Raw genomic sequence first — 19,492 nt, 5'->3', positions numbered from 1 at the left:
CACGACGTGCGGGGATGGTGACGGCCGGACCCTGAACGTTGGGGTCACGCCGGTCACGTGGCTGCGGCGGCTCCTTGCTCGCGCTGACCGGGCCCCGCCCCCTCCCGCAGCGGCAGAGCCCGGCGCCGCCGCCTGAGGCCCCCGCTGCGAACTGCCCGGGGGGGGGATGGGACCCGCCGGGGTCGCGGCTCCGCCCGGGCTCAGCGCCCGAGGAGTCGGGCCCGGGAGCGGCGGCGGCTGGTGCTCAGTGGGTCAGATCAGCAGCGGCTGTAAGTGTGCGCGCGCGGGGGTGTGGGTGTGTGCGCGCGCGCGGGGGTGTGGGTGTGTGCGCGCGCGCGGGTGGGTGTGGGTGTGTGCGCGCGGGTGGGTGTGTGCGCGCGCGCGCGTGGGTGTGCGCGCGCGCGCGTGGGTGTGTGTGCGCGCGCGTGGGTGTGTGTGCGCGCGCGTGGGTGTGGGTGGGTGTGCGCGCGCGTGTGGGTGTGGGTGTGCGCGTGTGTCTGTGTGTGGGTGCGCGCGCGCGCGTGGGTGTGGGTGTGCGCGTGTGTCTGTGTGTGGGTGCGCGCGCGCGCGTGGGTGTCTCTGTGGGTGCGCGTCTCTGTGTCTGTGTGCGCGCGCGCGTGGGTGTGTCTCTCTGTGTGTGTGTCTGTGCGCGTGTCTCTGTGTTTTTCTCTGTGTGTCTGTGTCTATCTCTGTGTGTGTCTGTGTGCGCGTGGGTGTCTCTGTGTCTATCTGTGTGTGTGTGTGTGTGTGTGTGAATGCCGAGGGAGAGACCTGCTTGTTCTCTCCTGAAGAAGCGGCCCGGCCCGTGGGCGGGTGGGAATCAGGAGTGGCTGGAGTGGGGGACACAGGAGCAAGCAGGTGTCTGGAACCTGCTTTCTGGCCACGTGTTCGCCCCTTCGCGACTGCTGCGGTCTGAGGCGAAACGAGTTGGCCGGTCCCAGCTTCATGGCTGTTGTCGGGTGAGCCATACCGCCGCCGGGGTTAGCCGCGTCCGGGGTATTATCCTGCCAGGGAACGGGTCAGATGGTGTCTAGCGTGGGCTGACTAGCCAGTGTGAATGAGGCTAAATCCTGTTTAAACTACATTTCCGGGGCGCGGGAGGGAACTAACTGCGACCTGTTTGAGGTGGAGCAGTGTTTAAATTGGGTTTAGACCCAGGCTGTTTCCCAACACGCAGGGTAGTAACCAGGGCTCAGCTCTGCATCCCTTGGGGCGGAGGGAATCTCTGGTGTAGTGATCTAAAGAGGAAGTCGTTTCTTTCCACTCACAAGAGGGCAGAGGGAGGGGAGGGGAGGGTTGAAGGACTAGTTCAGGGGTTCTCAAACTGGGAGTCGGGACCCCTCAGGGGGCTGTGAGGTTATTACATGGGGGGTCACGAGCTGTCAGCCCCCACCCCAAATCCCACTTTGCCTCCAGCATTTAGAATGGGGTTAAATATATAAAAAGTGTTTTGAATTTATAAGGGGGGTTGGCACTCAGAGGCTTGCTATGTGAAAGGGGTCGCCAGTACAAAAGTTTGAGAATCACTGGACTAGTTGGTGATGCCTTAGGCTGGTGATAACACGTGTTCCGGATGTGTTGGAACGGAATGGGGAAGGCAACCTAATCTGTTTAGATTCCTGGTCAGTAACCGAACGTACAAAATCGCCAATGAGGCAAATATAATCACATTTAACACATAGAATTGTTTCTCCCTGCTTGCTGGCCAGGACCTGTGTTCACATTCTGCATTTGTCCGACATCCGAACTATGATGCTGATGGGTGCTATGGAAACCTCTAAGTGAGATCAGTTGGTCCGTCTTGGCCAGCATGCTGCACTCATCTCTGCGGTACTGGAGTGCACACAGCTGATGGCATCATTGGCCCAGGTGATTTCCTGCCTTTGTGCCTATGTTCGAGGGGAAGCAATCTGGGATTTGGGCCTGGGCAGGTTGATGAGAGGGAAACCGGCTTTCAGATGTGTCATTATTCATTATTCCAGCTAAGCATGGGGGGGGTTATGGGACTGGAAGCCATTCACCCTGAACTTCCCCACAGTCTTCTACCCATGTGGGCTTCCTGAACAGGAGGTACTCATCTATACGAGGGTCTGGTCCACTGTTACCCACCAAAGAATGACACTGTTAGCTATTTCTTCTGGCTTCTTGGCTTCCATTCAGCTGGTACTGAATTCTGCAGGCAGAAGGATAACCTGGACTGAGTTCTTCTGCTGGCTTCTCTTTTGACAGCATGCTGATCTCATGGTCTTGTTAACTGGCATTAAGACTTCAGAGAGCTTCTCACAGTTACTTGAGTGAGTGATGCATGGGTCTCCTGTGGTCCCATAGGCTCTAGTAAAACATTGTGTGTGTGTGTGGTGGGGGGGTGCTCCTTGTTCACTTCACTTCCTACTTGGGGCTTTCTCTCTTCTGTGCTCCTACTCCATGGAGGGAAGCGCACTCAGACTGGTCCCCGTTGCACTGTCCCTGTGAGAGGCCAACGTTGCCCTTCTGATGGGGGCAGCAGTCAGTTTACCGAAGAGCATGAGGGGAGTAAGCCCCGGCTTTGTGCTGTAGCTGCTCCACTACCTGGAGCTCTTTGGCTGGGGCAGTAAGCCTATGAATCAGCCCTGCGACTCCTGCGGACGGGAGGGGAAGCCAGCCTGTTTCTTGGCAGATGCCAAGTGCCCACCAGAGGGCAGAAGAGTAACTTCCACTGTGCTATCAGCAAATTACATTTGCATCTCTTATCTGGCTTTTATTCAGGCTAATTAAATACATCACTGAAAGGTTTATGCCCCCATCGATCTCTATGGGACAGCTGAGCTGAAAGTAATTTCTGGGCTGGAATGAGGCACGAGTGATTGGATCAGGCCCTGCACATTACTCTGTGAATCCCATGGCACTGAGAGCTCAGTCTTGCTGGAGGCCCCTGGGGAGCAGGGATCTCATCTGCCTTTCTTTTCTATAAAGCAGCCCTCAGACCTGTGACATCACCATAACAACACAGTGTGTCCTCAAAAAGAACAGGAGGACTTGTGGCAGCTTAGAGACTAACAAATTTATTAGAGCATAAGCTTTCGTGGGCTACAGCCCACTTCTTCGGATGCATCTCTAAGGTGCCACAAGTACTCCTGTTCTTTTTGCGGATACAGACTAACACGGCTGCTACTCTGAAACAGTGTGTCCTGCCTGTGGTGGCGAAAGCAGCCTCTCTGGGGTGGGATGTGAGGGGCTCCCTTGACAGGTGACTGCCCCTTGCAATGAATGCTCTGTGTAATAGGCGTACAATCTCACAGCTCTATCCTGACAGTCCTCAAACCACAGTCTGTGCCTAGAGCCTGGAGCACGACACCAGCTCAGTCTTCCTGCAGCCGGCGGGTGACAGCTTGGAGCTGGAGATTAGATTGGGGTGGAACAGAAGCATGAACTGCTCCCTGGGCGGGGAACTGGACATCAAATGATGCAAACTAATTTAGTTCCTCTTGCATGGCCCTCTGCCCAGCTGCTTTAAGGGGTCAGTTGGGGATTCCCCGGGTGGAGGGGATGTCCCAGGGCTGGAAGGGAGATGGTAGGAGCAGGCCGTATGTTGGTATTCCCCAGCTGGTGGAACAGGCCGGAGGGACTTATTCATGTAGTCCACCCCATAGGCTTCTCTAAGTCACCTTTTGCTCCCCATCTCCTTTGGCCCTTGGTGTGATTTAGAGACCCTTACCCTCCACCAACCTAAGGGCCATAGCTTGGCTGGACATGGGGGCCTGGCCCCCTTCTAAAATGTTGTGTGCTTGCAGGTAAACTAATGGCATTTTCAAGCCAGGCATAGTTCAGCCTCCTGTCCCTGCCTTTCCCTAGCTCTGCTAATGCACCTCCCTCCTGATCTTCAATACCCCCTGCTGTTCCAGACCTGGGCCCCCAAAATTATTTGAGAGCTGGGAAACGTGCCTTAAAGTGAGAGACTTAAAGAGCTCAATCTGTTTAGCTTATCAAGAAGATCAAGGGAGAACTTGATCATGTCTATAAGTACTTCGCAGAGCAAAGATGGGTTAACGAGCTCTTCAGGACATAGTGGGGAAAGGCAGAACAAGAACCAATGGCTGGAAGTTAGAGCCTGACAAATTCAGATGAGAAATAAGAAACATGTTTAACATGCAGGTGATTAACCATGGGACAGATTTCCAAGGGAAGTGGTGGGTTCTCCATCTCTTGATGTCTTCAGATCCAAACTGGAGCCAGTGGCAGACGCTTTAGACATACACAAGTTATTGGTCCAGTACAGGGGTAAGGAGGTTCTCTGGCCTGTGGGATGCAGCAGGTCAGACGAGACAATCTCATGGTCCCATCTGGCCTTCAACTCTGAATCTCGGCTTCAGTGAGCAGAGGCTGACAGCTGTGCTGACAAGCGAGGTGGCTTTATAAATGGAGAGGCTGAAACTACCCCAGTAGCATACCTGTCACGGAGTGTGGGGGGACACAAGGCCCTGCACCCCCGGTTTCCTGCGATTCACCATGACTCTCAGCCAGCCAGTAAAGCAGAACGTTTGTTTAGATGACAGGAACACAGTCCAAGACAGGTCTTGCAGGCACAGAAAACAGGACCCTCTCAGTTAGGTCCATCTTGGGGTCCCAAGGGCACCACAGCCCCGTTGGGGAGTCAGAGCCCCGTCCGGGCTCCCCTCCATTACCAGCCAGCTCCTCAAAAACTCCAACTCCCTCCAGCCTCTCTCACCCAGCCTCCCCGGCTCCTCCCCCAGCCTTTGTCCAGTTTCCTGGGCAGAGGTGTCACCTGGCTCCAACCCCCTTCCTGGGTTCTCACGTTACATGCTCAGGTATCTTCCCTCAAGGCCAGTCTCCCATCCCCCAATGCAGACTGTCCAAGCCAAACTCCCCACTCAGCAGTCAAAGACCACTCAGCAGTCAAAGAACACATTAAGAACAGTCCCAGTTCATCACAGTCCCCGTGGTGTAATCTGGCTCTGACCCAGTCTCAGAATAGTGCTGAGTGCAGTGTGGTTCCTCTAACACTCTGAGCTGTGTGAGTTGTCACTGACTGCTCACTAGGCTATGAGTGTTGTAACCAGTGATGTTTGTTCCTCGTTTTTAAAACAACAACAGAAAAACCCTGATTAAGGAGAAGTGGATTAATGCCCTGCAGCTACATAAACAAGGCTTATATTTATATTCCACCTGGGAAGAGGGCGGTTGCATCAGCACATTTTTTTTTAAATGTTGAGCAAAACAACCATTGCTCCAGGAAATGGGTTTTTCCTCACACCACATTGCTTCACTCAGCTGCTTCACCACTCGGCCCCTTCCCAGCAGCAGAGACCACCTCCCAGAAGGGCATGCCAGGACTGCTTCCCAGGGATTGTTCCTATATTGCTCGGTAAGCAAGCTGGGCCCCCCCCATCTTGGGCACTGTTTCTCGGTGCCCCTGCTGTGAATCATGCCCAAGGGCCGTCTCCTACAGCTTCAGAGAGATTGTGCCCACGTGATGTAATTGCACTCATCTGGGATTTGTGTGCACGGGGCTGGTGCAAAGACAGGGAATGTCATAGCTGCCACCTCTTCCCCTGGCCAGTGAGGCTGTGGCATAGGATGGCACGCATGAGGTAGGTGCTGTGTTGCAGGAGTTCCCCACTTGAGGAGGACGGAGTAGGAGCTCAGGGTGGAGAACTGCCCAGCAGGACCTACGGAGCTGCACTACGGACTGTAACCGTGAAAGTATTTGAGGAGGAAAGATGCATCCAAAGAGGTGCTCAGGGAGCCCCAAAATGTGACTCCCGGGCCTTAACTACTGAGGCTGAAGGCAGTAGCAGACAGCACCCAGGGACCAAGGAAGTGAGCGAGGGCCCCTGGTGCGTGCGCTCTGACCGGCCTGCCTACACATAACCTTGCCCCTGTGCTTCGACACCAGCCATGCTGCAGCACAGTTTGGGAATGGCTGTGGGTGCCAGGCTGTGCTGTAAGCCACCTGCCTGGGAGACTGGCTGGTCAGTCCCTCTTGCTGGCCCGGAAGCCAAGGCCCTTTCAGGCGGCACTCAGGGTTAAAAGTGCTAACAGCAGCATGGCCCGGCCCCTTTCCACACAGGGAACTGCTCTTCTGGCTGCTTTTTTCCCTAGACTTTGTTCTTGTGGCTTCCTTCCCAGGACCTGAGACCTCGGAGCCGCTGCTCCAGCCCATCGGATTCAGCCCCTCGTGGGGTTGCTGATTCATCAGCATTGGTTAGCTCAGGAAAGGGGGGAAATCAGCAGATTACTGAAAAATAAGTAAAAACAAGAAGGTGAGTGAGAGCTGGGCTGTGTGCTGCAGGGCCCAGGGGAGCGAGCGCCGTGCGGTGCCCAAGGAGCTCCCTGTTCTCTTCGTTCCGCACATCCCTGCTGCCTGGGCGTCTGCCCTGCTGAGCAGCGCAGCTCCCCTGGCACCAGCTGGGCTGCTCCGCACCTGCGTGATTTGCAGTCCTGCTCAGGGCCCAAAGCAAACACCCCCCACCTTGGAGTCTTTGCTTTCCAAAGTCCTGGTCAGGAATCTGGAGGGGATCTCCCCAGAAGGTGGCATACACTGCACCAAGCCCTATCCACTCTCTATGCTGGTCTCGTCTACACTAGGATTTAAGGCAGGGGTTCTCAAACTGGGGGTCAGGACCCCTCAGGAGGTCACGAGGTTATTACATGGGGGTCACGAGCTGTCAGCCTCGACCCCAAACCCCGCTTTGCCTCCAGTGTTTATAATGGTGTTAAATATAAAAGTGTTTTTAATTTTTAAGGGGGAGACTTGCTGTGTGAAAGGAGTCACCAGTACAGAAGTTTGAGAGCCGCTGAAGGTGTGATGTTGGCGCTGCTGCAGGTTTTAATCGCTAGTTGAATGTGCTTAAGGCAAGGTGCCTTGTCTGTTCTAGACTTTTTAACCATGTTAGCTTCATGTCTGGTGTGGAGATGTGCAGCTCCAACCTCTTCCCCTGCCCCTCCCAAAGGGGCATGTGACAGTTCTCTGCCCAGCTCTCAAATTTCTAGGCCCCTGCAAATGGCCTTGGTGGCATTCCCAGAATCTGCACAGTGTGGTGTGTATGCCGCCTTGCTGATCGTTAGTGCAAGACTGGCTCTGCACACCCCTGCGGTTTCCAGTCGCTGCCTCCCTGGTTCGATTCTCGGCCGTTTACTGATGGGCTCACAGCCACTGTTAGTCCATATGGCCTTGTTTGTATCCAAGCCAGTCTGAATTAATTTTGCAGCTGAGAATTTGAGCCATTGTGTCAAATGTTTTGTTGAAATCCATGTATGTTGTATCTACCGTTTCCCTTCCTCCACTGCTTTTGTACTTTTAGATTAAAAAATACAACACATCAGTTTTGTCTGGCAAGATTTGTTCTCCATGAAGCCCCAATTCCTCTCATTACCATATCACCATATGCCCAGTGGCTTTTGTATCTGTTGCATAGCAGTCAGGCTAACGCTCCTTGTTGGAAATGCTGCTCTCTGGGTCTAGAAGGAAGCTGCTGTCTGTACCCTTTGAGATGACTTGCTGGCCATGCAGTAAATCTATTGGCTAATATTCTAGCAGGTGGGAACGGTGTGAGACGCAGGCCCCTGGGTTAGACTGAGAGCATCAAACCACCTGCCCCTTTTGACCAAGTGGGAATATTTTGGAGTTGTATTCGTGCCTCAGTTTCCCCTGTATTCTCCATTGTTACCCGGTGGGGTGGGAAAGGACAGTTGCTCTCAGGGCTTGGCACAGCTGCACCACGGTAGCACTTAAGTGAAGACGCTACTATGCTGACAGGAGAGCTTCTCTCGCCGGAGTAGGTAATCCACCTCCCGTAGCGGCGGTGGCTGTGTTGGCAGGAGAAGCGCTGTCTATGCCAGGGGACTCGGGGGTGGATTATCCCTGAGTGACAGTTATACCCATATAAGTTTGTAGTCTAGACCTGATGCCTCGGGGCAGGCAAAGAGACAGAGGTGTGAGTGTCCCTAGTCTGGGCAGAGGTCTCGATATCAGTGGAGCGGCTGAGAAGACAATGGCGAATCCAGTCACCAGGACATTGACACCTAGCAACCAAGGCCCCGAGGGCTGCGGCCTTCTCTGCCTCGCCTAGGGAGCTAACAGTCTCCAGGTCCAGAGCAGAGGACTGGGGAGGAGGTGGGGAGAGCTGGCTGCTGGATGGAGTCAGGGCTCTCAGCTGGGTCTGACCAAGGAGAGACAGATGGAGCTTGAACCAAGGGGTCCCTGCAGCTTGGCTGGGCGCTGGGCTAACCAGACTGGACTGTGCTTTACCCTTCAGTTCTCTGTGCTACCCTCAGGCCTGCCTGGCCCATGTGCCAGCTAATGAATAAACCCGACTGTGGGACAGTGCTGTGTGAGTGTCACTGCCAAGGCTGGGCCAGGGGCATCTGTACGAGTCTCCCTCAGGGACCCGCTGACGGAGCTCATGGGGGGCTGTAAGCCCAGAGGTGTCTAAGGAGGCAGTAAGTTGCACGGCCTACCCTGGAAGAAGATTGAGACCCCTAAGGGGTCTGGCACATCAGTGGGGTTCTTCCTAGAGACCGTTCCCAAGCTGGGGCCATACACCAACCCTGTGGGTCTGTGACACCCTGTCCTCGCCCTCCCTCTCCTGCGGTGTGTGGATCGTGCCATCTGGACTGATGGCAGAGTGGACTGAGTGAGCTGCATTCGTCCCCAAAGATGGGGCGGGAGGGGTGATGCAGGGAAGAACAAGCTGCTGAGGGGGCTTGGGGACCTTCTCCCCTCTAGGTCTCCTGGCAATGGCCACCAGGCCCTGGGAAACAAGTCGGAGTCTCCGGTGTTGGTGCCCAAGGGGAAGCGTTGATAGCACTGACCCTTCTTCACACTGCTTGTACCTGGCCCCTTTGGGGCAGACTCAGCAGAGAACAGAGCCTGGCCCCCAGGCTCAGTGCCTTGGCCCTCAGAGGTGCTCTCCCAAGGGGAGGGGCAGCTTGGCATGTCCCTGGGGGGTAGGGGGAATGGGGCCCTTAGCTCTGCCGAGCGGTTGCTCCAGCTCTTGCAATGTGAAATTGATGTGAAAAGCCCCCCAGGAGGGACCACCCTGCAGCAGCTGTAAGGCCGGGAGCATCGCTCTGGACACCATGTTGCAGATGGCCACCTGCAGGGTGTCACTTAGCCAGGCTCAGGGGGGTGCAGTGCTATCGAAACAAAAGGGTGTTTGGCGCTCCCTTGGCACCAGCTGCAGAGAGGGGAGACCTGGGCCCTCTCGGCTTTGTAAAGGGTCAGGCAGGGGGCTGGCCCCAGCCGAACAGTGCTGAGCCCCGCGGCACAGCCAGCCCTGTGTGGACGTGGCAGTAGAAGAGGGCTGCAGGATCTAAGCAGGGCCATGGGGCAGGGGAGCGTGGTGGTGGGAGGGGAGCGGTTGCTGAATCTTGCCCTGTCGCTGATAAGCTTGGTGGAATTTCCTTGTCTGAGGGTGGTGCTGGAAGTGAGTCAGCCCCTGGCTGTGGGGATGGGTGGGTTGGCTCAGGGCCCCTTTCACCCGCTGTGAGAGTTTACTCCTGGTTCCAGAGCAGGCGGGATGGAGAAGGGGCAGGCCCGGGCTGGGAAATACCACGGCGCAGGCTGCGCCGTTCCTGCTGGCAGCCCAGCGCAGATCAGGCCGATGGGCAGCGTCTCACACCTGCAGGGGCGGGTGCGTCACTGAGCCCACTCCACAGATGAGGAAACTGAGGCACAGCTGCCGGAGGGGAATTGCCCAAGGCTATCGCAGAGGAGTGTGGAGACAAAGCCCCTCTGAAGAGCCTGGGCTCAGATTGCCAGAGTGGGGGAGGGGGCGTGGCCTCTTAGGGGTCAGGGATCGTGAGGAGCATCAAGGGTGTGGGGCAGTTGGGTGGCTGCAGTGGGCACCTTGGGCTGACCCTGCTGTACTCCATCCACTGGACTTACCCACAGGCCAAGGCCATGGCGCTGCCCTCCCCGGGGTGTCTGACCATGGCTGGCCCTGGCTCCCTGCACCCTGGCACAGAGCTCTGGCCTTGTGCTGCTCACCACCAGGCAAGGGTTCCGGTTCCCTCAGGCCAGTGCTGCGTGGCGTGAACGCCTTGGCCCTGCTGCTCCAGCACAGGAGGGAGCGTGGGCACCTGTCTGCTCGAAAGCTCCACGGCTTGTGCTCTGCACTGGCAAGCAGGGGCCCTGCCCCTTGGCACCGGAGGGTGCTGAGGTGTGCGATGGAGGCAGCGGGGGAGGGGCTCACTGGGGGGCCTGTCACAGGGGTAACAAGCACTGAAGGATCCCAGCAGATCTCCCTCACCCCTTCAGCAAACCCCTTCTAAGCCTGCCCTGGATGAGCCGGGAACCAGGGCGGGGGCTGGTAGGTTGGAGCCCTAAACCGAGGACATTGGAGCCAAGGTGCTGGTGCCTGACCCGCTTCCGGCCTCTGCTCCCAGCGTGTTTCCTTGAAGGTGTAGGACCTGCAGCACGAGCCTTTCTATGACCGAGCCAGCAGGAGCTGCCCCCAGATGGGCTCTGCTCCAGTGCCCCCGTGAAAATTAGTGTGCCCTTGGGTCCCTGTGGGCATGAGTTCAACATGCTGCACCCAGCGGCAGGGGGAGAGCATGCCCCGTGGCCCAGTGTCTGTGCCCAGCAGGTTGGCTGATGCAGCTTGCCATGCTGTTGGGGGTAGGGGGAGGCGGGGGGTTGCTGCCCTTTTGCCTGGCTTGTGCTTGGCTTGTGCTCGCATTGGCTAAGGTGGGCTCCCAGGTGCCTTGTCTGTGGGTGCCTGGCTGCACCCCAAGCCCCATGCAGCCCCAGCTGGCGTTGGGTGGCATCCCTGTGTGACGTTCCCCTCTGGTGTTATCTGGACAGGTGATCCGCTAGGTCACTCCAGTCCTTGACTCTGGGAGCCAGCCTTACCCTGCTCTGCTGTGAGAACCCCCACTCCTGGGCTGTTCACGCACAGCCTCTGGCATGTCAGCTGTTCCTTGGATTGTACAACCGAACGACACTAGCCAATATCTCCGGTCCCAGACACAACCCAGGAACCTCCTTCTTGCAGTGCCCAGTTATGCCAGCTGGATGCTGCAAGCTTATATGAGTTCATCAATTTAACAAAGAGATTGATCTGTACCAGGCTTGTTATCCCAAGGGAGTCTCTGACGTGCTTCAAACCAAACGCACTGCTTCAGGTAGAATAAACAAACAGATTTATTAACTACAAAGATAGATTTGAAGTGATTCTAAGTCAAAGCATAACAAGTCAGATTTGGTCAAATGAAATAAAAGCAAAACACATTCTAAGCTGATCTTAACACTTTCAATGCCCTTACAAACGTAGATGCCTCTCACCACAGGCTGGCTGGTCGCCCTTCAGCCAGGCTCTCCCCTTTGATCAGCGCTTCAGTCGCTTGGTGGTGATGTCTGTAGATGGAGGTGGAAGAGCAAGGAAGAGCCTGGCAAACATCTCTCCCTTCTTTCTTGTTCTTTCTTCCCTCTTGGCTTTGCCCCTCCCCCCCCTTCAGAGTCAGGTGAGCATTACCTCATCGCCGTCCCAAACTGACCACAGGAAGGGGGTGACTCACTCAAGAGTCCAACAGATCCTTTGTTGCTGCCTAGGCCAGTGTCCTTTGTTCCGGTGAGGCTGGGCTGGGTTTGTCCCATCCATGCCCTGATGAGGTGTGAACTGCCCTTCTGTTCTTGGAGCGTTTTGTCTGGGCCTGTTTTAAGCCATGAGGACAGATTTTCAGCCTCATAACTATATACATGAAACTACAACCGATAACATTACTGTAACAACAGTTACTATAACATCACTAGAACAACAATGCTCAGTGCTCAGAGCCTTCCAAAGACACCCGACATGACAAACTTTCCACTGGATACCATACCATTTTATAAGGATGAACGTGGGGGTACAGAACGTCACTGTCACGGAGTCCCCGGGCGATGCTCTGGAACTGCTCCCCACAAAGCCAGTCAGGACTTTGGGAGCCTCCTCTCCCATGGAGCAGACTGTCTTCAGGGCAAGAAGCTCACACGGCTTCACCTCCTGGGTCTGACCTTGGAGCATTCAGCATCCTCTGCCCCTCCGTGCGCTTCCCACAGCGAGTCCGCCCAGGCGGGGTCCTGGGGAAGCCAGAGGGTCCTGCACCCCCCACTTCGCAGTCAGATGTGACTCTCAGCCAGTCAGTAAAACAGAGGTTTATTAGACGACACGAACATGGTCTAAAACTGAGCTTGTAGGTCCAGCAAACAGGACCCCTCAGCCAGGTCCATTCTGGGGGGCAGTGAGCCAGACACCCACGTCTGCACTCACTCCACGTCCCCAGCCAGCCCCAAACTGACTCACTCTCCAGCCCCTCCTCCTCTGGGCTTTGTCTCTTCCCCGGGCCAGGAGGTCACCTGATCTCTTTGTTCACCTTTAGCTATCCCCTTGCAGGGGGGAAGGGCCCTGGCCATTAGTTGCCAGGAGACAGAGTGCCGGCCACCTATGCACAGCGGCCCTTTGCTCTGCAACAATTACACCCCCTTATCCCACCACCTTGACTTAAGAACTGCATAGGGGAAACTGAGGCACACACAGTATTCAGAGAAAACATTATGAACATTCCCACTTTGTCACAGTCATACCCTGCCGTTCCCAGGGTCCGGGTTCCTGGCTGCACCCCGAGCCCCACACAGCCCTGGCTGGTGTTGAGTGGCGTCCCTGCCGTCAGCACATTGCCTGCTTTTACAGATGTTTCCTGTCCTCAGATTTTGCTTTCGTGTGGCAACCTGAGCTGCTCTGTCCCGGACTCTGTGCTGTGTCATCCTCACAAGATGCTGACTCCCTGCTCAGGCTCTGCACCGTGCTGTTCCCCTTCCGTGCACCCCCTTGTCTCACGCTGCGGTTCCCTCCTGCATGGGCTCCCCAGGGCTCCGAAATGCAGCAGTTCGCCCCCTTTCTCCGTACCCATCCATGGAGGTCTGAGATCATGAAGGACTCTGCCCCTGGCCCCTTGCTCTCATCCCCTCCCTTCTCCAGCTGCCTGACAGCCTTCCCCGTCCCACTTTCCCTGCAATTCCCACCTTTCCGAGCATGACCTTTGCTACCCCGTCCTCTGCAGCAGGAGCTGCTGGTAATGAGTTTGCCTGGTCTGGTTAGCAGCTCTGCCGCTTTGTTCCTAGGCCCCCTCTGAGCTCTTGGCTCTACTTTCTGCTCCCAGGAACTAATCAGTTCCAGCGCAATGAGGTTGTTCCAGCCCTCTTCCCCGACACCTCAATCTGTGACACAGCTACCTCCTCTGTATTAGTGTGAGAGAGCAAGTGTGGCCCCTCTCTTGGCTTCCCTGGGCTTGGATTTTCACTTACTGAAGGCAGGGTCTCCAAGTCTTGCTGTATTGGGTGTTTTCTTAAAGCCCCAGCTCCTGGAGTCAGGTGATTACATGCAAACCTCAGTTTCCATTTGTGACAAAGTGAGGATTTTTTGTAATATTGTGTGTTCCCCGGTTTCCCCGTGTGCTGCATTGTTACCTAGTGGGTGGAAAGGGATGGTTTGCTCTCAGGGCGGGCTAAGACACAGGTGTGAATGACGCCGGGCTGTCTGGGTCTTAGGTCCCTTATCAATGGAGCTCTTGTGAACACAATGGCAGATCCAATTCCCTGGTCATTGACAGCTGGCACCCAAGGACCATGGATGGCCCCCCTTCTCGCCAGGAAGCCGAGCAGCATTTCCCCAGCTGGAGAACAAAGGGCGGGGGGTTACGTGTGGGCTCTGAAGCAGTCGAGGGGGAACGCCGGATTTTGACCAAGGAGGGTGGACAGACGGAGAGAGACGGAGTTTGAACCAAGGACTCCCTACAGCTTGGCTGGGCGCTGGGCTAACCAGACTGGACTGTGCTTTCCCCTTCAGTTCTCTATGCTACCCTCAGGCCTGCCTGGGCCATGTGCCAGCTAATGAATGAACCTGACTGTGAGACAGCGCTGTGTGAGTGTCACTGCCAATGCTAGGCCTGGGGCATTAGTCCCCGAAGACTGTACACGTCTCCCTCAGGGTCTCCGTGGGACTTGCGGCTGGAGCTCACGGGGGGCTCGCCTGGAGGAAGACGAGGGGTCTGGCCCACTGAAAGGCTCCTCCTAGAGACCGTTCCAGTGCTGGGGCCGTAGCCCTGACCCTGTGGATCCGTGACACCACTTTTAAAAGAGTCTCTAGCCCTACTGGTGCTGGAGAGAAGCTGGAGAATGTGACCCATGTAGCTCAGAGAGCAGAACACAGTTCACCCCACCCCTCCAGTTCTCCCTTGTTAAGAGTCGAGGGGCTGCCTCTGGTCTGTGCATGCTGGGATTGGCCATGGGGGAAGGATATCCCTGTGGCTCAGATAACTGCTGGCCTCCTGCCTCTGACCCCCAGTGGGTTCCCCCGGGCCGCGGGCGTGCAGCCTCCCCTGTGCCTGGGGAGGTTGTAATGCTCCTGTCCAGGTGACCCGCTCTGCTCCGCAGAGCCTGCCGGAAATCCCCAGGCCCCTCCCCTCTGCACCTCTGGGGAGGTTGGGGGTGCTCGCTCAGCATTCGTGTGTAAGATCAGGAGGTTCCTGAGATGCTACCCTCTGCAGGTGCCAGCCATCGGCCCTAGCCGGGTATCTGCAGCAGCGGGCAGGAAGCCTCCTGCAGCAGGGGCCCTTGTATGGCTGGTGGAAGGGGGCTTCCCCAACATGTGTATCTGGCAGGAAGATCTGGTTGTGAGTAAGAGGCTGGTGGGCAGCTGACGCTGGGCTCCTTCCCCTTTCGGCTGGTGGGAGCTGGACTCCAGGCTGACGCACTGCAGGAAGGGGAGTTGTGCTGCTTTTCTGGTGACTTGGGCCTTGGGAAGATTCTGGGCTACTGCAAACCCCAGGAGAGAGCAGGTCCGTGCAGGGGCTTGCAGGGTCCCTCCTCCCTCTCTCCTGCCCCTGGTGCTCTTGGGATGAAACAGCGATTCTCCCCACCCCGCATCCAGCCCTCTGCTCCCTGGCTGCCTCTGCACGGCTCTCCTCACCTTCCTTTGGGCAGGCGCGTTTCTCCCTAGACCCCTCTGGAGCTCTGGCCCCGAGGTGCAGGCACATGGGGGACGGCGCAGTGCTGTATGTGGGTGACGGGCGAGTTACAGCCCCGCTCTCTGAAACGCCTGCCTGCACCCCTTCCCCCGGGCCAGATCCCCTTCCCTGGCACTCATTTGCCTGCTTATCTTGACCACTTCCCGGGCTCTGGCTCTGAGGCCGGCCTGGGTCTCCCCTGTGCAGAGACAGCTGCTCTGTTGGTTTGGGGGTGTGCAGCACCAGAGCTGGAACCTGGGTCTGGCCTGGCCTAGTGTCACAGAGTGTGGGGGAGACTAGGCCCTGCACCCCCAATTCCTGCGATTCACCATGACTCTCAGCCAGCCAGTAACACAGAATGTTTATTTAGACGACAGGAACACAGTCCAAGACAGGCCTTGCAGGCACAGACAACAAGACCCAGGTCCATCTTGGGGAGGGGGGGGGGGCAGGGAGGCCAGAGCCCCTTTGGGAGGCCAGAGCCCCATCTAGGTTCCCCTCCATTTCCCCAGCCAGCTCCAAACTGAAACTCCCTCCAGCCGTCTCCCTTAGACTCCCCCCAGCTCCTCCACCAGCCCTTGTCCAGTTTCCCGGGCAGAGGTGTCACCTGGCCTCCACCCCGCTCCTGGGTTTTCATGTTAGGTGCTCAGGTATCCTCCCTGAAGGAAAGTCTCCCACCCCCAATGCAGACAGTCCCAGCAACACTCCCCTGCAACCTTCCCAGGTCAATACTCCCCACTCAGCATTCAAAGACCACATTAAGAACAGTCCCACTTCGCCACACCTGGAGGCCGCGGCCTCGCTTGCTGGGCCTGCGGCGCAGGCTGGGTGTGTGCCAGACGGGAGGCGCCCCCGGGCTTGTGCTGGAATTCCCCGAGCGCCCTCCATGGAGGCTCGCTAGCTCCAGACAGAGGGGGCGAAGTTTCCCTACCCTTGCTCTGCCCTGGCCTCTTCTTGTTTGGCTCCAAGGAGTCACCCGAAAATCCCCAGGTGCTGATGCCAGCAGCAGCCGTGTTAGCCTGGCTGTGAGTCAGTGGGAGCGGCTGGCCCGGGGAGGATCCCGGGAGCCTCGGGCTCTGTGCCAGCTGCACTGTGTCTTGGTGTCCACTCCCGACTCTCAGTGATTGACCCGCTCTCACGGGGCCAGCCAGACCCTGCTGGGGGAATGCGCAGGCCTGTCTGGGAACCCCCCTCCCCGCGTGGGGAGGCCTGCAGAGCCAGGGCCCATGCCAGCGGGGTCAGGCTGCCCCGGCCAGAGGCGAGCGTAGGCTGGGCATTGCTCACGTGCACAGGGGCTGGGCATTTGGAAGAGCCAGTGCCCTGCCCCAACGCATCCTTCAGATGCCACAACGGGCCCCTAAGTGGCTCTGCCCAGCCAACGGTCCCCAGGCTGCAGAAACGCTCGGGAGCAGTTCAGCCACTGAGTGTCTGTCCGCTCCCAGCGGGGTTCCCAACAGGCCAGGGCAGGACAGAGAGGAGAATCCCGGATCCAGCTAGAATCGCAGGGGTCTGAGGGCAGGGGGATGGAATTCCCCCCGGAGGTGAGTCTGGGCAGGAGACCGTCTGGGGCCCTGGGAGAAGGGCTAAGAACATAAGAATGGCCATACTGGGTCAGACCAAAGGTCCATCTAGCCGAGGGGTTTCTAGGGGCCAGGGGTGGCTCCGCTGGGAGTTTTACATCGCTGGACCATGGGCGCTCGCTCCAGACTGGCACGTTCTCAGGGGAGAGGATCCTCCCTGTGGTTTCAGAGATGCAAAGCCAGGAGGGACCCTTGTGCCCATCTGGTCTGTCCTGCATAGCCCAACCATGGAACCGCCCTGGGCAGATTCCTGGGCTGTTTGGGCCAAGTCTTGAAACGTTTTTCTCAAAAGGCTTTGCCATCCTTGCTGGCCCGGGGCACCTCATGTAAAGACTTGGGGGCGGGCACCATCCTGGCTGGCAGTGTGCAGGATTCCCAGCCGGGTGCCCAGCGAACCAGCCACGGGCCGAAGTGTCTCACTGTGGAATTTGGCTCCCCCCTTACAGCCCGTTTGCTGTCTGGGCTCTGTGTCCCGGGAAGGCGGATTCCCAGCACAGAGGGCGAGCAAGAGAAGGGAAATAATCCCCCTTCTGCTGCCCCTGCCCTCGAGCCCAGGGAGCTGGCGCTGGGCCTGATGCCCAGATGCTGGAACCAGGGGTGCTGGGAGTGCACCCCCTGGCTCAAAGTGATTTCCATCACACACATGGTTTACAGTTTGGTTCAATGGCTCTCACCACCCGCACTATAGAAATTGTTCCAGGGCCATTGGCCTGATGTGCTGAGGTACCCATGGCCTGCGGCTGCAGGTGGAGCCTTGAAGCAGCCCCCCAAGCCTGCCGCCCTCCCCGCAGCTGCTCCCTGGGCTGTGGAGTTTGCAAGTGCCCAGGTTGGGGGAAGCACCTGCGGTATGGAGCGTCTCCGCCATTGCTTTGCAAAGCACCTGGGGGGGGTCTATAGGTGCCTGGAGCTTAGTGCTGGGAAGGGATTCCTGGGGCGGGGGGCTCCCATGGGATGAGCTCAGCGTGTGCAGTGCAGTGATTCAAGGAGGAAGAGTTTTCTTCATTCAGTTAGTAACTTCCTCCCCGTCACTCTTGCAGACTGTGGTGTGAGATGAAGCAACCGGCCCCATTTCTCATCCCTGGGTTCCCAGACTGTGTTTGGAGTGGGAGGAGGGTTCCTTGCCAGGTGCAGCCGGCACTGGCCTGCTCTCTGCCATCGCCCCACTGCTGGGGAGGGCTGCCATGGCTCTCAGCTGCATGGAAAACCACGACTCCTGCAGCGATCCTGGCTCATCTGCACACAAGGATGGGCTCTTTGGCTTGCAGGTGTCGGACACCTGCTGCCAACGGTCCCCCCGGCCCTTAAAGGGGGAGGGATAGTTCCCGGGGGCTGTGCGTGGCTGGCGTGTAATGAACTCTTGGACCCGTTCCTCTCCACCCCCCGGCCCCCTGGCAGTGCCCTGTGTCGGCCAGGGCCTGGCACAGGTGTAAGCGACTGGACCTTGCGGGGTGAGGCTCAAACCCATCAGCCGAGATGGGGGGCTGCGGGAACAGCTCGGCTCACCCTAGGGCCCCTGGGGGAAAGGCAGGAAAATCCCTCAGGCCGCAGCTGGGCCGCACCCGCCCGAGCCCGACTCAGGCCTGAGGAGGATGGGGCCTGCAGAGATTTTCCTTGTGGAGAGTGACCCAGCTGGGAGCCTCCTGTCACGGAGTCCCCAGGCGATGCTCTGGAACGGCTCCCTCTGAAGCCAGACAGGACTCTGGGAAAGTCTCCTCTCTGTGAGCAGACTGTCTCCAGGGCAAGAAGCTCACACGGCTTCACCATCCTGGGTCTGACCTTGGAGCATTCAGCATATGCCCCTCCTTGCGCTTCCCACAGTGAGTCCGCCCAGGCGGGGTCCTGGGGAAGCCAGAGGGTTCTGCACCCACACTTTGCAGTCAGACGTGACTCTTAGCCAGCCAGTAAAACAGAGGTTTATTAGATGACAGGAACACGGTCTAAAACAGAGTTTGTAGGCCCAGAGAACCGGACCCCTCAGCCGGGTCCATTTTTTGGGGGGGAGCGAGCCAGACACCCACGTCTGCACTCACTCCACATCCCCAGTCAGCCCCAAACTGAAATTCTCCAGCCCCTCCTCCTCTGGGCTTTGTCCCTTTCTGGGCCAGGAGGTCACCTGATTCCTTTGTTCTCCAACACCTTTAGCTATCACCTTGCAGGGGGGAAGGGGCCCCGACCATTAGTTGCCAGGGAGACAGAATAGCAGCCATTTATGCACACTGGCCTTTATCCCACCAGCTAGAGACTTAAGAAATGCATAGGGGAAACTGAGGCACACCTACAGTATTCAGAGGAAACATTAAGAACAGTCCCACTTCGTCACACCTTCAGCTTAGGGCAGGGCCAGCTCCAGGGCAGCTGGGGCGTGGGCCCCCACTCTCAAGGCGGGAGGGAGCGAGGGACCCTCATCGCAGCTGACAGATGCTCTCACACAACTGGCCTGCGGCCTGTGAGGCCGCAAGATCTCTCTGGGGCCAGTAGCCCAGAGGGGTTCCCTGAGGGTACCAAGAACAGCCAGCGCCAAACCGTCCTGCCTGGGGCGCGAGCCAGCCTTTCCCCACGGCGCAGGAGGGAGCTGCCCTGGCCGAGCTCCCCAGCCAGGGGCCTTGCACCAGCCTCACAGGCAGCTGCCACTGGCCCCTCTTGGTGAGAGGGCAGCAGACGGACGGTCCCTGGGCTGCGCCAGCCTGGCCACCCTGATGCTCCAAAGTCCTGGTCAGTGGGGCCTGAGCTGCCTATCGGCCACCACCTTCCTTTCCCTCCTTTGCCCTGCTCGCTTTCCCCTCCGTCACTCGGTTCCCACCAAGTGTAAACAGCGACCCGCGGGCGAGGCGTCTGCCCCCTTGGCCCGGGTGGAGGGAGGGCCGTGACGTGCTGTGCAGCCGGCGGGGCAGGGAGTGGGGCTGGGGGATCAGTCGTTACACGTGGGA

The 19,492-nt window shown here is 57.8% G+C and overlaps 1 long non-coding RNA gene across 1 annotated transcript; it reads left to right on the top strand.

Annotated features, from left to right (window-relative positions):
- The first annotated feature begins 38 nt into the window (after positions 1–38).
- On the top strand, positions 39–7,322 carry LOC117885623. Its single transcript, XR_004647801.1, has 3 exons — positions 39–269; positions 1,710–6,260; positions 6,744–7,322. It is a non-coding gene; the product is annotated as an uncharacterized LOC117885623 (long non-coding RNA).
- Positions 7,323–19,492: the final 12,170 nt, after the last annotated feature.

Source organism: Trachemys scripta, chromosome 12 (genome assembly GCF_013100865.1).
Source record: "Trachemys scripta elegans isolate TJP31775 chromosome 12, CAS_Tse_1.0, whole genome shotgun sequence".
NCBI lineage: Eukaryota > Metazoa > Chordata > Testudines > Emydidae > Trachemys > Trachemys scripta.
This window is presented reverse-complemented; position numbering and strand designations above follow the sequence as displayed.